General features: G+C 40.5%; 1 protein-coding gene across 12 annotated transcripts in view; it reads left to right on the forward strand.

Annotated features, from left to right (window-relative positions):
* LOC123516581 overlaps nt 1-20,000 on the forward strand; it is a 299,402-nt gene that overhangs the window by 124,509 nt on the left and 154,893 nt on the right. For 10 of the 12 annotated variants that reach the window (XM_045276094.1, XM_045276093.1, XM_045276099.1 and 7 more), the window contains one exon: nt 5,816-5,877. The gene's annotated coding sequence lies outside the window, so the exon portion shown is untranslated. Of the gene's footprint in view, nt 1-5,815; nt 5,878-7,850; nt 7,943-20,000 lie in introns of those variants that run through there. The other 2 variants (XM_045276092.1, XM_045276096.1) reach the window with 2 other exon arrangements.

Below are 20,000 nucleotides of genomic sequence, written 5' to 3' on the forward strand. Positions count from 1 at the left end.
TTATTTCATTGTGTTTTTGCAGTTTTCTCCCTCCTCGTCTTCCTCCTCCTCCTCTTCTTCCTTTTCGTCGTCATCCTTGTTGTCGTTCTCTTCCTCCTTTCTCCTCTTCTTATTTTTCATCTTGTCATCTCCTCCTTATTTTGATGAACATATTAAATACTCATTTATATTCAATTAATTTGTTAGTTATACTCTTTCTTAGAATTTTTGAAGGTGTTTTCGTGGCATGACGAGTTTTATTATCTAGTAAGAAGAAAATTATTTCTTCTTTATGTTCTACTCTTCATTAATCTAATTATATTCCCTATCTTGCACTTCCCCCATCTATTCATCTTCCTTCTCCTGCTTCCACTTCAACGCCTCCTTGTTCTCAACATAATGTCTCTCACTTGTGTCTCTTCCTTATCAATATAATGAAGTAATTTTCCCTTCCTTGTTGAGAATGATAATTAGCACCTTAACAGACAACACTCACAGGCTTCCCGAGTGGCGGCATTTGCATAGGGATAAACAAGGCGTCTGTAAATAGAACTCGTTAATATCCTTCAGGGAGTCTCCAGTTCCAATACATCACAGCAGCCATTTCTCTCTCTCTCTCTCTCTCTCTCTCTCTCTCTCTCTCTCTCTCTCTCTCTCTCTCTCTCTCTCTCTCTCTCTCTCTCTCTCTCTCTCTCTCTCTCTCTCTCTCTGTGTGTGTGTGTGTGTGTGTGTGTGTGTGTGTGTGTGTGTGGATTAATTTAATTATGTTTTCATTCTTCTTTCCATCATTTTTATTGTTATTTTCTTTGTATATATTCTAGTACATCTTGAAAAGTCTTAGTGTTGAGTCATCAGTTACCTGAAAAAGAAATTCCCTTATTGAGTTATGTATTTTTTTTTTTTTTAGGAGACAGTGTGGAAGTACCAGGCATGTACTGGGAAGAACAAGGCAGTCATTTCACCTCAGTACTTGGCCTGCAGGGTGTTGTATGTCTCACGCACTCACTCCCCACCCTCTCCCCCTTAGTCCATCCCACCCCGGCATACCCTGACCAGCCCTTACCCATCCTCTCCCAGCATAGCCCGCCCCGCCCCCAGCAAGTCCAGGTGAAACTGTAGGAAGTGTCTTCACTGGATCTGACAATTAGCTTCTTTTGCAGGTAACATTTTTGTCCCGATAAATTTTTGGACACCCGTAATAACAAGCGAAATCGAGCAGCGCACGAAATGTGTATTTGTGAACCAGTGTTTCTTTCTTACGCGCGAAGGGCAGCTCAGTTCTGTCCGCAACATACATGGCGGGTGAAAATGTTACGACTTGTTTTACTGGAGAAATGTTATTCATAAAGATATTTCTGTACGGCGCCAAAATGCAGCGGATGAGGCGGTATGTTTATCAGGAAATAATTACACAAGTCCCGCCGGAATGTTATCAGTCTCGTGCAGGCAGTCATTACCACCATCACCACGCCCAGGCAGCCCAGATAACCCAGGCAGCCCTCAAGCAGGCCAGACTTGTTAGGGTCTGATTATTGCACTGTTAAGACAGGCTGCCAACATCTCCTGAAGCTACGTAGATTCAGGCGGTGTCCTCTCATTTCCCACTGTCCTCCATGCCCTCCCGCCGGTGTTACAGGCTGTGGTGATGCCGCGCCTCTGCAGGAGTACCGGCCCAGGGAGTGAAAGTATCACCCACACGTGCAATTATTACAAGATGTCGACGCAACGCAGATGTTTTCACGTCTTGCATCTCACGGTAATGGAATGTATTGGGCGCGCGCACACACACACACACACACACACACACATATATATATATATATATATATATATATATATATATATATATATATATATATATATATATATATATATATATATATATATATATATATATATATATATATATATATATATATATATATATATATATATATATATATATATATATATATATATATATATATATATATATATATATATATATATATATATATATATATATATATATATATATATATATTGTCTATTTATTTATTTATTTATTTATTTATTTATTCATTTATTTATTCATTTATTTATTTATTAAGCGTGCACACGCACTCACACACACACAAACAAACACACACACACACACACACACACACACACACACACACACACACACACACACACACACACACACACACACACACACACAGCCCCTGAAGACAAGTCAGTGTGTCTTGCAGTGTCCAGCTGCCTGACACAGTCGTACATCAGCTCAGCTCATCTCACCCTCCTCCTGTGACCGGCGCTTCCTGCGCCACCCACAATTTGGTCGCAACTTTTCTCTCCCCCATTTAGTTCACTTTCCTCTGGCCGGCTGTTGTCCTTCACACGCCGGCGGTGGAGTGACTCTCCTAATGGCAGGTCAGCGACGAGGCTGTTTCCGTCGTGGCGAGGCGGTGGCCGGGCGGGGGTGGGCTGCGCGGCGGTTGGCGGCTTACTGTGATCGCTTTCCTCCTCTACCTACTGCTTGTATTACGTTTGAACCATTTCAGTTTGTTGCATTTGTTTATATATTTTCCACTATATTCAGAAAAAAAACATATTTAAATAAACAATAACATTTACTGAAGCATTGTTCTTAATCATGAGTTGCACAATAATCTTTTGTTCACTAATTACAATTTCCTATGACGCTCTAAAAGTTAATTGCAGAGTAATATGTTACTTTGTTGTTACGAATCTTGGAAGTTACGCACTGAATAAAATGTAATGTGTTTATATTTTAATGTACTTCACCAGTAAGTAATATCCATCTTGCCTGAACCAGCAATTAATTTTCCGGCGCTGGAAACAGATACTGGCAGTTAATTACACATCACGTCCAAAGTACCAACCTTTCTGCATTACTATTTTACCATTTTTTTCCTAACTTACTGCTAAACGCAATTTCGATGGCGTGGAGTGGCACTAACACCATCAGCTTAGCGCCTCCTACATTGTCCTGGCACACATTTCTCCTCATAACTCTGCCACGGTGAGTCTTGGCAAAATGATATAAGGCGTCTCCATTATCACATGAAAAAATACCCACCGCACGAAATTCCTATTGACCTTTGAGCTTATCTTCATTATATCTTCGTTCCTCAAGACACTTTTTTATAATTTCTAATGTTCCTCATGAAAATCTTCATTCGGATTGGTATTTTCAATGGGTCTTTTTTTTTATTTATTTCATTGTATTTATTTAATGTATTTATATGTTGTTACCCTTGGCCAGGTTCCCTCTTACAAAAAAAAGAATAAGCTTCACAGTATATACGACAGAAATTATCTACGTACACTGCAACTGAATGATCTAATAAGAAAAAATAAAGATATCTGGCATTATTTATTTCCTGTCATTGGTTCACTTGTTGATCATATCACGTCATCATCAGCGAATCAGTTAACAGACTTGTGACATCAGTTTTTTATCTCAGCGTGTTTTCCTAAGTATTCCCTTGCCAATACTCATTTATTTCTCTCCACTTGGTCTATTTTTCTGTGTTACTCATCATGCCTCGTCATCGCATAGGTTGAGTCAGCTTACATTAAGTTTTACCTTCCTAGAGTTTCTTTCTATGTAGTTCCCTTCATTCAATCCGTGGAATTTATTAGTCCTGGGTTGGTCTGTTCTGTAATAGCCTTCCTTGCCTGCCTCCGCCTCGCTGTCGCCGTGCATATCATCGCCACTCATACTGTTACCCAATCCAAGGTGATCAATTACTTTCAGCGAGATGAAGCAGGTAGGCAATTAAGACGCAGCGTCTCCCTTCCTCCCTATCATCCTCCTTGCCCTCTTCCTCCTCCTCCTCCGCCTCCTTCTTCCTCCATCCCTTCATCTCCATCCCGTTACTCCCGCCGCTTCACATCATCTCTCTCTCTCTCGCTCTCTCTCTCTCTCTCTCTCTCTCTCTCTCTCTCTCTCTCTCTCTCTCTCTCTCTCTCTCTCTTTTCACCCTGTCTGATTGTCTGTCTGTCTGTCTGTCTGTCTGTCTCTCTCTCTCTCTCTCTCTCTCTCTCTCTCTCTCTCTCTCTCTCTCTCTCTCTCTCTCTCTCTCTCTCTCTCTCTCTCTCTCTCTCTCTCTCTCTCTCTCTCTCTCTCTCTCTCTCTCTCTCTCTCTCTCTCTCTCTCTCTCTCTCTCTCTCTCTCTCTCTCTCTCTCTCTCTCTCTCTCTCTCTCTCTCTCTCTCTCTCTCTCTCTCTCTCTCTCTCTCTCTCTCTCTCTCTCTCTCTCTCTCTCTCTCTCTCTCTCTCTCTCTCTCTCTCTCTCTCAGCAAAATCCGGTGAGCTGACAATTATGGAAATTCTCGTCTTAGTATGAGTGGGATTATCATGTTTTGCTTTGCTCGTCGTCCTAATCACGGCGTGGCTTAGTGGGAGAGGAGCGAGGACCTCGCTAAACACACGAAACACACGTAGCTCCTCGCCTTTGCTAAGAAAATAGGAAGAGAAATACACAGAGGAATAGAGTGAAGGACCGCAGTGATATTTGTGGTCTAATATTTCTGATCTCTCTCTCTCTCTCTCTCTCTCTCTCTCTCTCTCTCAGCTTAAGGGCGTCGTCTTTCGTGTGGTGGGAGGTAAAAAAATAGAAGAGATGCAGGAGAGTCTCTGCAGGTGGTGGATGAGCGGCCGCCACACCTGCCTCGCCTCTTGCCCTCCTCCTCCTCCTCCTCCTCCTCCTCCTCCTCCTCCTCCTCCTCCTCCTCCTCCTCTTCTTCTTCTTCCTCCTCCTGCCTCGCTTCCTGCCTCCCCTCCTGCCTCGCCATGGGGGTGGAGACCAGAGGGAGGGAATGAGGGCGAGCGCAGGGAGGGAGTGAGGGAGTGAGGGACGGACGCTCTGCAGTTCTATATACAGTACTCGGCGTGTCGGTCATGCTGAAGTCACAAGGGCATCATGACTGGGGCGATGACAGAGCAGCACACCTACACTAGCCCGTAAATCAGGAAGCACACACCCACACACGCACACTCATACACATGCACACACACACACACACACACACACACACACACACACACACACACACACACACACACACACACACACACAATGCATACACGTCCCTACCTACCTACCTACCAACACACACAGCCACCGTCACACCCCAGCACACGAGGAACTTGTGGAAATGTGTACAAGCGTAGCGGCAGCGGACACGTTTGCACCATAAGTATTCTTACTCACGCACATGCACACAGAAGCCTCATCTATACATAAACATATACACACATCGCGCTGTAAGCTGGAAAATCACAAAATCGAACGAAATCAAAACCGGAGTATTATAAATCGCAGCGCCCCACTGGAGGGAGGAAGAGGAGGAGGAGGAGGAGGAGGAGGAGGAAGAGGTGGCTTTGCACTTCATAGCACTTCTTACATGCGGACTGATATAACGGGAGAATTCTGGACAAAAATCGAGGAGAATTCTACTTCTCTGTGTCTCTCTAGTTCTTTCTCCGTTCATCTATCAATTTTTTATCGTTTTCCTTCTTATATTCTTTCTTTATCCCACTCTACCTCCTCATTCTCATACTCTCTTATCTTCATATGTGTAAAGATTCTCAAACCATTAAATAAAAGTCTTATAGAGCCTAGTAATTCATAGATTCTAAGCAGATGTAGGTATATTTCCAAGAGTTCAGTGTCTTATCTTATATTGCAGTTATAGTGGTATTTGAATAATTCTAGTGATAGTTTGATAATGTTTCTGCATCGTGAAAGGGAAAAATGACCATAAAATCATGACTAATCACATCGATGGTGTTTAGAAAGTGTTCATGAGAGTTCTTATTGTTTCAGAGTGGAGAGCCGCGCAGAGGACGTGAAGTTCAGGCAGCACGCCACGCACAGTGTAAGTGAATGTGAGTGTTATTTGACTTCTGGCCACCAATGTATGTACTTATATTGGCAATTCGAATTTAAATCAGCTGTCCTTTTTCTTGTTTTTTTTTTTTTCTTTCTTAGTTTAGTTTAATTATTTATATGTGTTTGTTTTTTATATATTTTACTTACATTCTTTTTAGTTTAATTCTTGTAAGGACATCCAAATATATAAAGAAACGCTAAATATCACAATTAATACTGTTAATGAGAAAATGGCGGAAAGAAAGGAGAAGAAAGGCGCTAAAAAATAGAATATATATTACCTATTTGCTTTATGGGAACGAACACGCCTGTTTCTCGAAGCGTAAATTATAGCAAGAAGAGAAAGACAATAAGAAGTGCACTGGTCTCTTCCTCAGTCAGCAGAAGGAAGCGAACTAGAAAATGGAGACACCGGTGAGCTGGTGCATTAAGAACGCAAACCGGAAAAGTGTAATAGTGGTGTGTGTGTGTGTGTGTGTGTGTGTGTGTGTGTGAGAGAGAGAGAGAGAGAGAGAGAGAGAGAGAGAGAGAGAGAGAGAAACAAACATGCAACCAAGCGGTACATACACAGAAGAAGGCTATGCTGGACTAGAACTGCAAACTAATAATAGCAATACAGTAAGTGATGCCGCCAGTAGCGAGGAAGATGCAGAGATTACAGCCAGTCCGTCTGGGAAGTAAGGTAGATTATTCAAACAAGTATCGACTGTGTTCTATTCAACCTTGTACATGAAGACGCCAACTGCGTGAAAACATGCAAAAAAAAAAAAAAATAGAGTAAAATATTGAGTCTCGGGCTTTACAGTAACACTACAAGACGGTGAAATGGTTGAAAAGTATTGGTGTTCGAGGTGCAGATGACGCAAAATTCTTACCTTCACTGCAGCAGGAGAGGAAATGCAAGACTTCACGGCTTGTAAGTAACTGTGATCCGGCTGGAATGTAGCAGTTTTATTGGTTCTAAAGTAAATAGTTTAATGTTTTCCTTCAGTCTCTGTTGCCTGCTGTATTTTTTTTTCTAGCCATATTGCATTTTCTTTAGAGCCATTTCGATGTAATTTCTGACTTTTCAATTATTATTTCCTTGTTATTGTCATAAAAAAGAAATTTAATAAATGACCTCGGTCACAGTTTATGTCGCCACTACCGCAATGAGCACGACACTTCCACCACACCTCGCCAGTTATGGAAAGTGGCTGGGAAAAGGAACACGTCTGGACCCTAAAGAGTTTATGGTACAATTATGTTTACAAGCCAAGGAAATCGGTTTATGATGCAATAACCTGAATCTATTTAGAAATTTTTATCTTCACGATGCACTTGCTTCATGACTCACTTCCTTAAGTAACCCTGAAGGACGAACACCTTCCTACAAACTGTACACCACCAAAAAAAAAAGAAAAATGGAAGTGAGAAAAACAATGGATATATATATATATATATATATATATATATATATATATATATATATATATATATATATATATATATATATATATATATATATATATATATATATATATATGTGTGTGTGTGTGTGTGTGTGTGTGTGTGTGTGTGTGTGTGTGTGTGTGTGTGTGTGTGTGTGTGTGTGTGTGTGTGTGTGTGTGTGTGTGTGGGTGTTTGTGGGTGTTGATTGAATCATTTATCAGTTAATTTACTCATTCTTCATCGTTTACTATTAAACCTGCAAGAACATTTATTATCTCATGCTTATATTTATTTGAATTAAAGACACACAGAAAGACTAACAAATGGAATCATTCACTAAGTCAGTGATAGACCGAGAACTATGCGTGTATTGAACGCAGTACTGACCTTCCCTAGGAATTCCTCTCAAAGAATGAGGAGTATGCCGCCGCTGAATACACCACCACTCGGAGGACAGTCATTTCTGGCACGAAAATGCACCATCGGGAAGCCAGTTATTCACGTTCCTCCTCCTGGTGATTGAAGAGAAGAGTTCCGCAATAGTAGCAACAACAACAGCAACAACAACAACAACTACAGCAGCAGCAGCAGCGACGAACCAGACTAGCAGCATTACTTACAGCCGTAAATGTAAGTAAAGACGCCTAATTAAATGGGGGTTAACGTAAAGTACGAGGCAACAAAAACACAGCCAGATTTACCCACACACTATGTTTTTACCTCAGTGTGGGAGCTTACCTGTACTTTATCTTGCCTTCACCTGGTCGTGCCGGCTTAATTAAGACTCAGGTGCGGGTTAGAGTACTTTGCATGCCTGTGCTTAGCGTGCGTGCGTCAACTAATCTGCCTTAGTACCGACACACACCTGGCGGACACAAGGCATAGCTGATGACTTGCAGCACACCTGAGATGGAAGAGAGGGAGGCAAGGAGGAGCGGAAGCTTGTAAGGAGGTAGGGAGGAGGAATTGAAAGAGGGAAGAAGGCACGGAATAATGTGAAAAAAATAGAAGGGAAGGAATTGTCAAAAGATGGAGGAAGACAAGGATTGACGAAATGGTGGTAGAAGTAAAGAAGAATGATAAAGATAATGGATCAAAAAGAGAAGAAAAGATAAAAAAGAAATAAGAAAAATAATGAAAATGAAAAGAATTTATCGACAGAATGAAAGCATAGAAAAAAAATAAAGGGAAAAATTAGAATCACGATAAGAATTCAAAAGAGGACAGGAAAAAAAAATAAAAAAATAAAAACAAGTGTAGAACTATAAGAAAAACAAAAAAACATAAACACTGAAATCTATAAAGAAAAAAAAAATCTCAGAGAAGGGAAAAAAGAACTAAAAGGAAAAGAAAAACTTGAGGGAATTATGAAAAAGGACACGTGGATGTTAAAGAAAATAAGAAAAAAAAAGAAAATTACCACTCCCTCAGGCTAAACAAGTTCATATATTTTTTTTTTTATGGGCATAAGTATACTTTTAATATTGGTATAGAAGAGTATGTTATTTTATGCTTCAGGTTACTTCTCATACCTTCATTTGATATGGCTGGTAGTCTCCTCGTCCTACATATTTATTTGTTAATTTATTCTTGAAGTTTTAATTGCGTTCTTATTGCTTATCTCTCCGTCTTTATTTATTTTCTTACTGCTAGTTTACTTTGTTTCCTATTTTCTACTATAGTTTGTTATTAAGAAAGATTCAGACGCCGTTTTTTTTTTTATTTCTGTTCGATATGAAAAGTCTCTCTCTCTCTCTCTCTCTCTCTCTCTCTCTCTCTCTCTCTCTCTCTCGTTCTGTAGCTTCGTTCTAAATTGATATATAGTTTTACTTCTACATTTCAATGTCTACTTGCACTCCTGCTTCATATACAACACTACAATCAAATCTTACAGTACTTTTTTTTTCCAGACCTACGAGTAATTCCTTTTCCATATTAACCTGTACTTTTCTCTATCAACCTTTTGCTCTCCTGCTAGTGTCCGATATGGAAAATTCTGGCCTCTTCTTGCGATATTTTACTTTTTAACGTCTCATTTTTATCATTTTTCTACTACTACTACAACTACTAAGGCAAATATATCTTCTGTACGCAAGATATAGTCAGTGCCGCCTTTTCCTAGCTCAGATTGAACTGCCGACGAGCACAAGCAAGAGATGTGAAGTCGCCAGCAGTGGGCTCAGACTCAGAATGTACAATTTTTTTTCCACTTGGGGTGAGAAGGAGCGAGGGGCGAGTTGTGTGACCTTGGCGGGGTGAGGTTCAAGGAGAAGGGCCTGACAGAGAGAGAGAGAGAGAGAGAGAGAGAGAGAGAGAGAGAGAGAGAGAGAGGGGGGTTATTGCAGAAGAGGCGTTGGTGATCATATCTACAGTCTTCAAAATGCATCATCGTCACTTGCAACTCTAATGATAGTGATAGTGATACTGGTGGTGACGCTGGTGGTGTTGGTGGTGGTGGTGGTGATTGTGGTGGTGGTGGTGGTGGTGGTGTTATTGGTGATGGTATTACTACTGCCCTCTGTAACTGTGTTGTTAGCGGTGGTGGTGGTGGTGGTTATGTGATGAGCAAAGCAATGTCACTTTATGTTATGTGTGTCACCTTAAACATTCTCTCTCTCTCTCTCTCTCTTTCTCTCTCTCTCTCTCTCTCTCTCTCTCTCTCTCTCTCTCTCTCTCTCTCTCTCTCTCTCTCTCTCTCTCCCCGTCTCCAGACAATCTATAGGAAACTGACTGGAGAAAATTTTCGGTACGAGTATATTGATAGCCAAAAGTGAGAGAGAGAGAGAGAGAGAGAGAGAGAGAGAGAGGGAGCATGAGTATAGGGGGCAGCACCGGCTTGAGTCTCTCTCTCTCTCTCTCTCTCTCTCTCTCTCTCTCTCTCTCTCTCTCTCTCTCTCTCTCTCTCTCTGATCTGTAGATATCACACTTTTTCATTTTTCTCATCGTAGTCTATACTTATACAGACATTCTCTTTATTCATATCCACGCATTCTGTTTGCTCTCTCTCTCTCTCTCTCTCTCTCTCTCTCTCTCTCTCTCTCTCTCTCTCTCTCTCTCTCTCTCTCTCTCTCTCTCTCTCTCTCTCTCTCTCTCTCTCTCTCTCTCTCTCTCTCTTTCTTTCTTTCTTACATTTAAGTTCGTGTTTTTTTATACTTTTATACTTCCATCTCTCTTTCTCTTGTGTGTGTGTGTGTGTGTGTGTGTGTGTGTGTGTGTGTGTGTGTGTGTTTGTGATTATTTATTTATTCTCGAAACCCCTCTTTTCCTTTCCTCCTTTTGTGTGTGTGTGTGCTTTCTTTCTTCTTTACTTCTTTCTCTTTTTCTTCTTTTCTTTAGAGATTTTTCTGGATTCCGTTTTTGTTTTGTCGGTATTGATCAAGCAGTGCATTATTTCGTGTGTTTTTCTTCCTCCTCTTCCACCTCTTCTCCCTCCTCCTCCTCTTCCTCCTCCTCCTCCTCCTCCTCCTCCTCCTCCTCCTCCTCCTCCTCCTGAACTTTCTTCCCCCTTCGTCCTTCCAGCGTTGTTGATTTTTTTTTTTTTTTTTCAATTGCTTTAACAGAAAACGTGATAAAATTATGGTTTATACATTTTCTTTTTAATTTTCGTGTATCATCATCGACTCATTTATTTATTTATTTTTTTCTGATTCTTTCCTGGTTCATCTTTGCAATGTTATATTTATGATTAGTCTTTGCTATTATTTATGTTATCACTTGTATTATTGTTTTTCCCCTTCTGCTGCAAGCTTTTTTTTACATTATTGGTCACACACACACACACACACACACACACACACACACACACACACACACACACACACACACACACACACACACGTTTAACATAGATAAAAGAAAAATATATATCAAATAAATCATACAAATTAGAAGTGTGTGTCAAAGAGGTGTGTTAAAAAAAAAAATCAGTGTGTCAGCATTACATCTATAGTTTTTGTTGTTGTCGCTTCACATTTAATATACAAATGATCATATCGTGGAGAGGAATGCAAAGGATTATCAGTTAGTCTCTCACTTTTAAGTCCTTATGAGTCTGCTTTTAGTAATCTAGTACAGTTTATAATCAAAGGTCAGTAAAGGCAAAGGCATCACAGAGGAAGAAAGTAATGTAGGAAGTGGTAATGGAGGAATATCAAACAAATGTGGAAAGAATGATGAGGGATATAGAATAAATGTATGGTAACACAGAGGAAGAAAGTAATGTAAAGTAGGGAGTGGAAAAAAGGAGAAATATCAGATAAATGTGGAAAGGAAGAAGAATGATAGAAAATAGCAAGGTACGCTCACCATAAGTAAATAAAAAGACATTGTATTTTCCTTTCTTCTTTTTTTTTCTTATATTGGTTTATTTATGTATATCGCGTATATTGTTGTTTTCTTAAATATTTTGTGAGACTTTGATATTTACTTCCATGTATAATTATCCTTTGACAGTTTCTTGTTTAGTATTCTTGGCGTGAGTTTTGAAGTCTTTATCTTTTTTTTTCTATTGTTTTTGTTGCAATATTTCCTTTATTTATCATCAAGTTGACATACAAGTAACAAATATGAATGGGTATGTCTGTCTATCTGTCTGTCTGATTACCTACCAATCTATCTGCCTATTTACCTGTTTACCTATCAGTCTTGCCTTCTGTTCACCTGTGTGTCTGTCTGTCTGCATTTTTGTCTTTGTCTGTCTGTCTACCTAGGTATGCTTATCTGTGTCTGTCTGTCTGTCTTACTGTCTCTGTCTCTCTGTCTGTCTGTGTATGTCTGTATGTTTGTCTCTCTTTCTCTCTGTATCTCTATTTCTCTCTCTCTCTCTCTCTCTCTCTCTCTCTCTCTCTCTCTCTCTCTCTCTCTCTCTCTCTCTCTCTCTCTCTCTCTCTCTCTCTCTCTCTCTCTCTCTCTCTCTCTCTCTCTCTCTCATACACATCATCTTCAGGACACCATCGCTCACCAGTCTCTCATCATCACCCTCTCCATCATCGCCTCACTCTTAGACCGGTGGTGCCAGATAACAGGTTTGGCCACCCTCCTTCCCTGCTTCCCTCCCTCCATCACCTCCCATCACACCACCTCACCTCCGCCTCCAGTACCTCAGCTTCTGGCCGTAATTACCTCCGTGGGAACGTGTAGGGCTTCCAGCAGGTATTAATTCATCTGACACGTGAAATGTGTCCGTTAATGACATGAGTGATGCTGGTTGCGTATCACCTCAGTATCACCTCAGACGCGTATTTCATGAGTTAAGGCTGAAATTCGGTGTTTTTCTTTTTATTCTCTCTCTCTCTCTCTCTCTCTCTCTCTCTCTCTCTCTCTCTCTCTCTCTCTCTCTCTCTCTCTCTCTCTCTCTCTCGCTCTCGCTCTCTCTCCATACATTACTTCCCTGATACTGTTATATCTATCTCTCAGTTTCTCCTCTTCTCTGTCTCTCTCTGCGGTGACAGCTGTATATTGGTACCTGGGAGATAAGGTCGCCGTCTGTCATTGGATAAAAGTGGACGTTTGAGGACAGGGAGGCGAGTTCTTCCTGGTGATGGGATGTTTAGTAGGGCTGGATGTCACTGGGACGTGTGCTGTGCGAATTGTGCAGTGAAGAATAGAGTAGAGTAGAGAGAAAGAAACTATGGAGAGGAGTGCAGAGGAATATCAGTTAGTACCTCTCTTCGAAGTTCTTATGAGGTTGCTTGTAGTAATCTAGTAAAGTTTATAATCGTATGGGAGAGAGAAGAGGTTGATAAATGCATGGGTAACACGGAGGAAGAAAGTAAAATAGTGTAAGACGTGTTAAAGGAGAAATATGGAATGAATGGGGAAGGAAAAAAAATTATGAGGGATACAAAATAAGAAGTTTAAACACGGCTGGAAAAGAACAGCGTTGCGAGAGAGGGCAAAAATAAAACAGAGTGAAGGAATGATAGTAAAGAAGAAAGTCTTGCTCTGAGTTAGGGACAGAGAGAGAGAGAGACACACACACACACACACACAAGAGAGAGAGAGAGAGAGAGAGAGAGAGAGAGAGAGAGAGAGAGAACTAGAGAAAAGATGAGAAGAAAGACATGAAAAAAGAACAACAAAAAAAGAGAGAAATAGAAAAGTAGAAAGGAACGGAACAGACAGACGGAAGGTAGGAAGAGAGGAGAAAATGGCACGAGAAAACAAGGATGAATAGAGGAATAGTGAAAGAGAAATTAGCAAAGGGAAAAAAATGTGAGGAGGACAAACAAAGGAGGAGATGAGCCTTGCGGTACAACTCCCAGTGACAAAGTGAGGCAGGCAGCTGGTGCTCAGTCCTCTCTGCTCCTCCCTACCGTCTGCCCACTCTTAATTTGCCCCCCACTTCCCTTCCACCCCCTTATCCCCCTTTCTCTCTCTCTCTCTCTCTCTCTCTCTCTCTCTCTCTCTCTCTCTCTCTCTCTCTCTCTCTCTCTCAGCAATCCCTTCTTACCTTCTTTGTCCTCGTCTCTTCTGTCTCCTCCCTTTTTCCTTTGTTTCTCCTCCTCATCCTCATCCTCCTCCTCTTCCTCCTCCTTCTAATAGTCTTCCTCGTGCTCCTCCTATTTCCCTTCGCCAACACCACACACTTTTCCTGATTCGTCTTCTCTCTTCTCCTCTCCCTCCTTCCCTCGCTCCCCCTCGCCTCTCCGCCGCCTCCCTCTCCCACACTCTCTTAATCGTGCCTCGAGGTGTGTTTTATGTTCTCGGGCGGGGGCGTCTAGGCGGTTTGTTGGGGCGAGCCCTGGGCGCGATGTGATACCCGCTGCGCTGAGAGAGAGAGAGAGAGAGAGAGAGAGAGAGAGAGAGAGAGAGAGAGAGAGAGAGAGAGAGAGAGCAGGTCACGTGGTGGCTAGCAGATTCTTTCCCTCGTGTTTTGAAAGTTTACTCTCTCATAGGAACAAAATATATTAAAAGTTATGTTCTTCAGTTTGTTTTTCTCGTTCAATAACAACTAGAATCATGAAAAATCTTGTGGAAATTTGTGTCTTTCAATGCTTCAATCTCTCTTCACTGAAATTATCAGGAACAATATTTGAAAAAAAGTATTCTTTCCTGCATTACCTTCTCATCAGGACAAGACAGTTAGAAATGCAATCATTAGTAGAGACCACATGGATTTTTTTTTTGTCTTTTCTCTCACATCCAATAATGCAAAGCAGGGGAGAAGCAAAGCATTTCTAGGATCCCTGAGAGTGAGAGTGCCTTGTGCATGAGTTAGACCCATATTCTGAAACACTTTCGCGCCACACCTTCACTATTTTCAAAGAGCTCTACTAAAAGTGACACGGGTTTTTAAGGATGTTTCTGTAATTGTAGTGACATGTTAACAAGTCTTCTGTAACTCTAGTGACATGTTAACAAGTCTTCTGTATTATCAAGAGGGAGAATACTTTTTAGAACTTGGCTAATTTGTCTCTGTAGTCTTTGAAAAAATAGTCCCGGTGATAGAGGGAAGCGTTTCTGAATTTGGCGTTTAGTCGCATCGTCAACGTAAGAACAAGGAGTGTATCAGGTGGAGTCATTCACATATAAGTGGCATGGACGTTGATATGAGGTCGGCTGGGAATCATTGAAAAGCAGCCATGGAAGGTTTGTGAAGTCTTCAGCTTGGAGAATTGTTTAATCAGCTTATAAGGACAGAGGAATGTCAGGTGGAATGGTATATGTAGGAGTGCAACGGTTGTATTGTTCAACTGGTCTGTAATTAGTGAAATGGATGGTCTGTTAGCTTGAGAGTGGACGGAAAGTGTAACTCATGTGCTGCTGCTACATTATGTCATGGAGACGCCATTCCGGAAATCATGAAGTCTGAACCAAGGGAGTTATCAATATACTACAAGATATGATGGCATGATTACCAATGAGTCACAAAATAATTAGAAATAACTCTTAAAGATTGAACCAAAACTTGCTGGACCTTAAAATCAACCTGTAATTTATTGATTCTAAACTAAAAATAACGAAATATACTAGAATAAAACTGAGCTGATAGCAAGCAACAATACTGTGTTGTGGAAGAAAATATATAAAAACTGATTTTAACCAGTGAACAAAAAAAATGCTAAAACGCTTTACAGTAAATAATTTGTTAATCTAAAAAAAAAAAACTTACAAATGAATTACGAAACATGATTACAGAGAAGTAAACTAATAGCAAATCACACGATTACGTTCAAGAAAAATCTTTGATGCACCTGAAAATCAACCAGACGGTCATTCTAAAAACAAGAAAAGAGGAAATAAAGGGAAGGGGAAATTACGATACATGATATTAAAGAGATAAACTAATATTGAATCAAATCACGTTATGAAAAAAGAGAGAAAAGAAAGGAAAAAAATAAATATTGAGCCACAATTAGATATGGTGCTTTAAATTAATCAATAAATCATTCATTCTAAACCAGAAACTTGAAAACAATATACAGTAGAGAACTAAACTGATAGCGAATCACAAGATTATGTCATGAAACAACCCTTAACACCTTAAGCACCTTGACGCGTTTTCATATTCATTCTGGTTAGTATTTGGTGATTTTATGCAGCTTCAGAAACTTACTTGGGGAATTAAAATAGTGAAGACTCTAGCCATTAATCTTCGGATCTCTATATACCCTTAATAATGTAAATAAAGTGGTCTAATCATGCCCAAAACTCAAGGTAAAAATGTGTCCCGGTACTGAAGGGCTAAAAAATATTCAAATTCCAAACTAAAACTGCCAAATTATTATAGAAGCTCTACAAATAGCCAAGCCTTCATAAACATTGGCGTATCATTCAGCAGCGACTTTCCATCAGTGTAAACAAGCAGAGATAGGAGAGCAACCACGACACTGTTCTTTATTACCCTCAAAGCAAGTCAGGAATAAAGACATAATACATATTACTCACCAAACAAAAACTGGGCCGGTCCTTATTGGGAATACCCAGAGCAGGTTTGGTCCTCGGGTCTAGCTAAGAATATTCTGAAATTAGAGAGCGTTTACTGGTAGATGAGAAACAGGACGTCCCCTTTTGTCCACCAACATGAGCATAGAAAGGCAGTAAAGTGAGGCTCACAAGAAAGCTGATCCGATCTTTCAAAATATTGGAGCGGCTTTAAGAATATTAGGATTTCGACACAGCAGTGAATACGGTGCACATGTTGCCAGCGCCGCATTTTGCTTCTGATGTCTTAAGAAAATTGGATAAGCACCACTGCACAATAAAGAATAGGAAGATGGAAGATAAAAGGAGGAAGACTATGGCTGTTTTCAAATAGGAGATGGTAAACGAAGACCAAGAAGATGAGGAAAGAGGAATAAAACAAAAAAAAGAAAATAAGATGAATAATATTGACCACATGAATAAGAAGAGATTAAGAGAGAGATGGAAATTATTAGACTAAACTTGTCCAAAATGGAGTAAGCAGAGAGAGAGAGAGAGAGAGAGAAGTGGAAGGTGGGAAGAACAACAAACAGAAAGTAATATCTTAATCAGCTGACCCTTCTTTATTCTTTACTGATGATAACTAACCTTACATGAGAAATGCAGTTAGAGATGAAGACAGAAATTCATACTCAGACAGAAAAGTGCCACTGAAAATCCTGCCTGATGAAGTATTAAGGAAAAAATGTTTCTACCACCACCACTAACACCACAACCACCACCACCACTAGGATACAAGAACCCCCATATTCTGTGTTGTCTACAATACTCTCTTAACATGTCATTTTCTACCCTCCTCCTCAACACCACCATCACCACCACCACCACCACCACCACCACCACCACCACCACCACCAAAACTATCACAATTTATATTATTACCAGTACTAACATATTGCATTATCTTCCTCTCTTCCTCTTGCATTCATTTATTCATTTATCTATTTTATTTATTTATTATACTTATTTATTTATTTTGTTTATTATTTTTTTTTTTTTTTTTTTTGCATTTATATATCCGGATACCCTCCTCCACATACCCTTTCACCACCACCACCACCACCACCACCACCACCACCACCACATCTGCTTATCGAGCGAGAGGGAAGCAGTCACTTGATTGGATCACTTGACGGATCACTGTCTGTTCCCTCGCCTCACCTGTCTCCTCCTCTTCCTCTTCTTCTTCTTCCTCTTCTTCTTCTCCCTCTTCCACCTCTTCTCCCTCTTCTTCCAGTGGTGAAATTCTGTTCTTCCTTTACTTACTTCTTGACTTTTCTTTTTTTTCTATTTGTTACGTATTTTTTTATATATTTGTTATTATCATTGATATCATTATTATTACAATTGCTATTATTATTATCATTCACTATTATTTATTATTGTTATTATTATTATTATTATTATTATTATTATTATTATTATTATTATTATTGTTGTTGTTATTATTATCATCATTACTACTACTACTATTACTATTATCATTATCAATATTATTGTTATACTGAGGTAATCATTATCATTACTAGTGCTGAATATGTTTTTTCTTATCATTCATATTTTCTTCTCCTCCTCCTCCTCCTCCTCCTCCTCCTCCTCCACACCAGCAGGCTGTATAGTACTCAAAACCTGTAGCACTTGTCTGACAGGTTAACAGAGAGAGAGAGAGAGAGAGAGAGAGAGAGAGAGAGAAATACCAAGGTCTGGGCATTTGGAATTGTGAACATCCTATGCACAGTAATTCCTCTCTGTACGCTGTCCCTTTTTCTGCACCATTCCTAAAACTCTCTCATTACTCGCTGATTACTTGACCACACCGCGCCTCACCTCCACCTCTTCTATTTTTCCTTTTTTTTTTTTCTTGTATCATTTTTCATCCTACCTTCCTCACCCTTCGTTGCGCTTCACCTCCACTTTCTCTCTCTCTCTCTCTCTCTCTCTCTCTCTCTCTCTCTCTCTCTCTCTCTCTCTTCACTTCTCTGTCTATCTTTTTTTTTCGTTCTTTTGTATTTTTTTCCTTATTTTTCGTCTCTCTTGTTCTTATTTTCTTCTTCCGTAATTTTCATGTCCGTTTTCTTTATTTCTATATTATTTTCTCTTGATTTTCTTTTTATTTCCTGAATTTTGTGGGTTTTTTTTTTTTTTACTTTGTGTTTGTCATTGTTTTCCCAGTTTTTGTGTTTGTGTTGAGTTTATCCTGTATTTTTTTAATGATTTTATATATATATATTTTTTTTTTTATCAGTCTGCGCACACACACACACACACACACACACACACACACACACACACACACACACACACACACACACACACACACACACACACAGGTGGCGTCTCTCCCAAGCGGATCACAAATTGTTTTGGCTGTGTCCACCTTGTTTCTCTTTTGTGTGTGTGTGTGTGTGTGTGTGTGTGTGTGTGTGTGTGTGTGTGTGTGTGTGTGTGTGTGTGTGTGTGTGTCTATTGAAATATTCATTGGTGGTATATGTTTGGTTTTATCTATTCTATGTTAACCTCTCTTTTTGTCTATCTGTCAATCTATCTATCTATTTATCTATCTATCTATATAACTACATACATATCTATTTATTTTTCTACCTATCCATCTACGTCTCTCTCTCTCTCTCTCTCTCTCTCTCTCTCTCTCTCTCTCTCTCTCTCTCTCTCTCTCTCTCTCTCTCTCTCTCTCTCTCTCTCTCTCTCTCTCTCTCTCTCTCTCTCTCTCTCTCTCTCTCTCTCTCTCTCTCTCTCTCTCTCTCTCTCAACAACCTTCTTCATTCCTTCCTTCACCAAATTTAATCTCTGGAGTCACCTCTTTCGGCCATGCTGTGTAACTTTCTTAGATCGATTTGCCTTCCTCTCTGATGCCGCCCACACTGCATTTCTCTTTGGAACTCCACACTGAGAGGCAGCTGCATATGTACCACTAGTAGCTATTTCATGCTAGCAGGACGTGAGACGCGAAAATAGAACCAGAAGATGGGAGGCAAGAAAGGCAGCCGGTCTTTGGAGTGGTGTGTATGTGTGTGCGCATTTCAATTAAAGATTATCTGATGTTGTATTGTGAGCCGTCGATTTATTACAGCGGAAGGTAAAGAGAGAAAAGTAAGAGAGAGATAAAAGAATGAGTAAGAGTGTTGTTATGCGAGGCAAGATGTTGAGCGGAGAGATGGAGGAGTGAGTCGCCGGATGAGCATTGTTATGTTCACTTTGAAGAAAGCAAGTCATTATTAGAATTGATCGTCAAGTATGCGCGCGCTGCTTGGCATGTACGTACGTCCGTGTGTGTGTGTGTGTGTGTGTGTGTGTGTGTGTGTGTGTGTGTGTATGAGTGTGTCTGTGTGTGCGTGCTTGTGTTTGCAGTAGTGCGTGCGTGTGTGCGTGCGCGTGTGTGTGTGTATGTGTGCATAGCGGAGCCTGCATGCAAAAATACGCCTGCCGGCCCGCCACGCATGTGCCGCCAGGACCAATGCCTGGGTCCCTTGCCACTCCCCTTGCCCCTCCCCATCTCCCCGCCCCTCATCCAGCTCCTCTGGTAGTTGCCTGCCCTTCCCTCCCCGACTCGGCCCCGCCCCGCCCCAACCACCCTCCCTCCCCTCCACAAGCATCGATTTCTGTGCTTTCCTTCTTGACTGTTTCCTCTTCGCTCCTTTTTCTTTAATTATTCTGGTTTCCTCATTTTTCTCCCTCTGCTGCAGTGTGTGTGTGTGTGTGTGTGTGTGTGTGTGTGTGTGTGTGTGTGTGTGTGTGTGTGTGTGTG

This window comes from Portunus trituberculatus, chromosome 41 (assembly GCF_017591435.1).
Source record: "Portunus trituberculatus isolate SZX2019 chromosome 41, ASM1759143v1, whole genome shotgun sequence".
NCBI classification, from domain to species: domain Eukaryota; kingdom Metazoa; phylum Arthropoda; class Malacostraca; order Decapoda; family Portunidae; genus Portunus; species Portunus trituberculatus.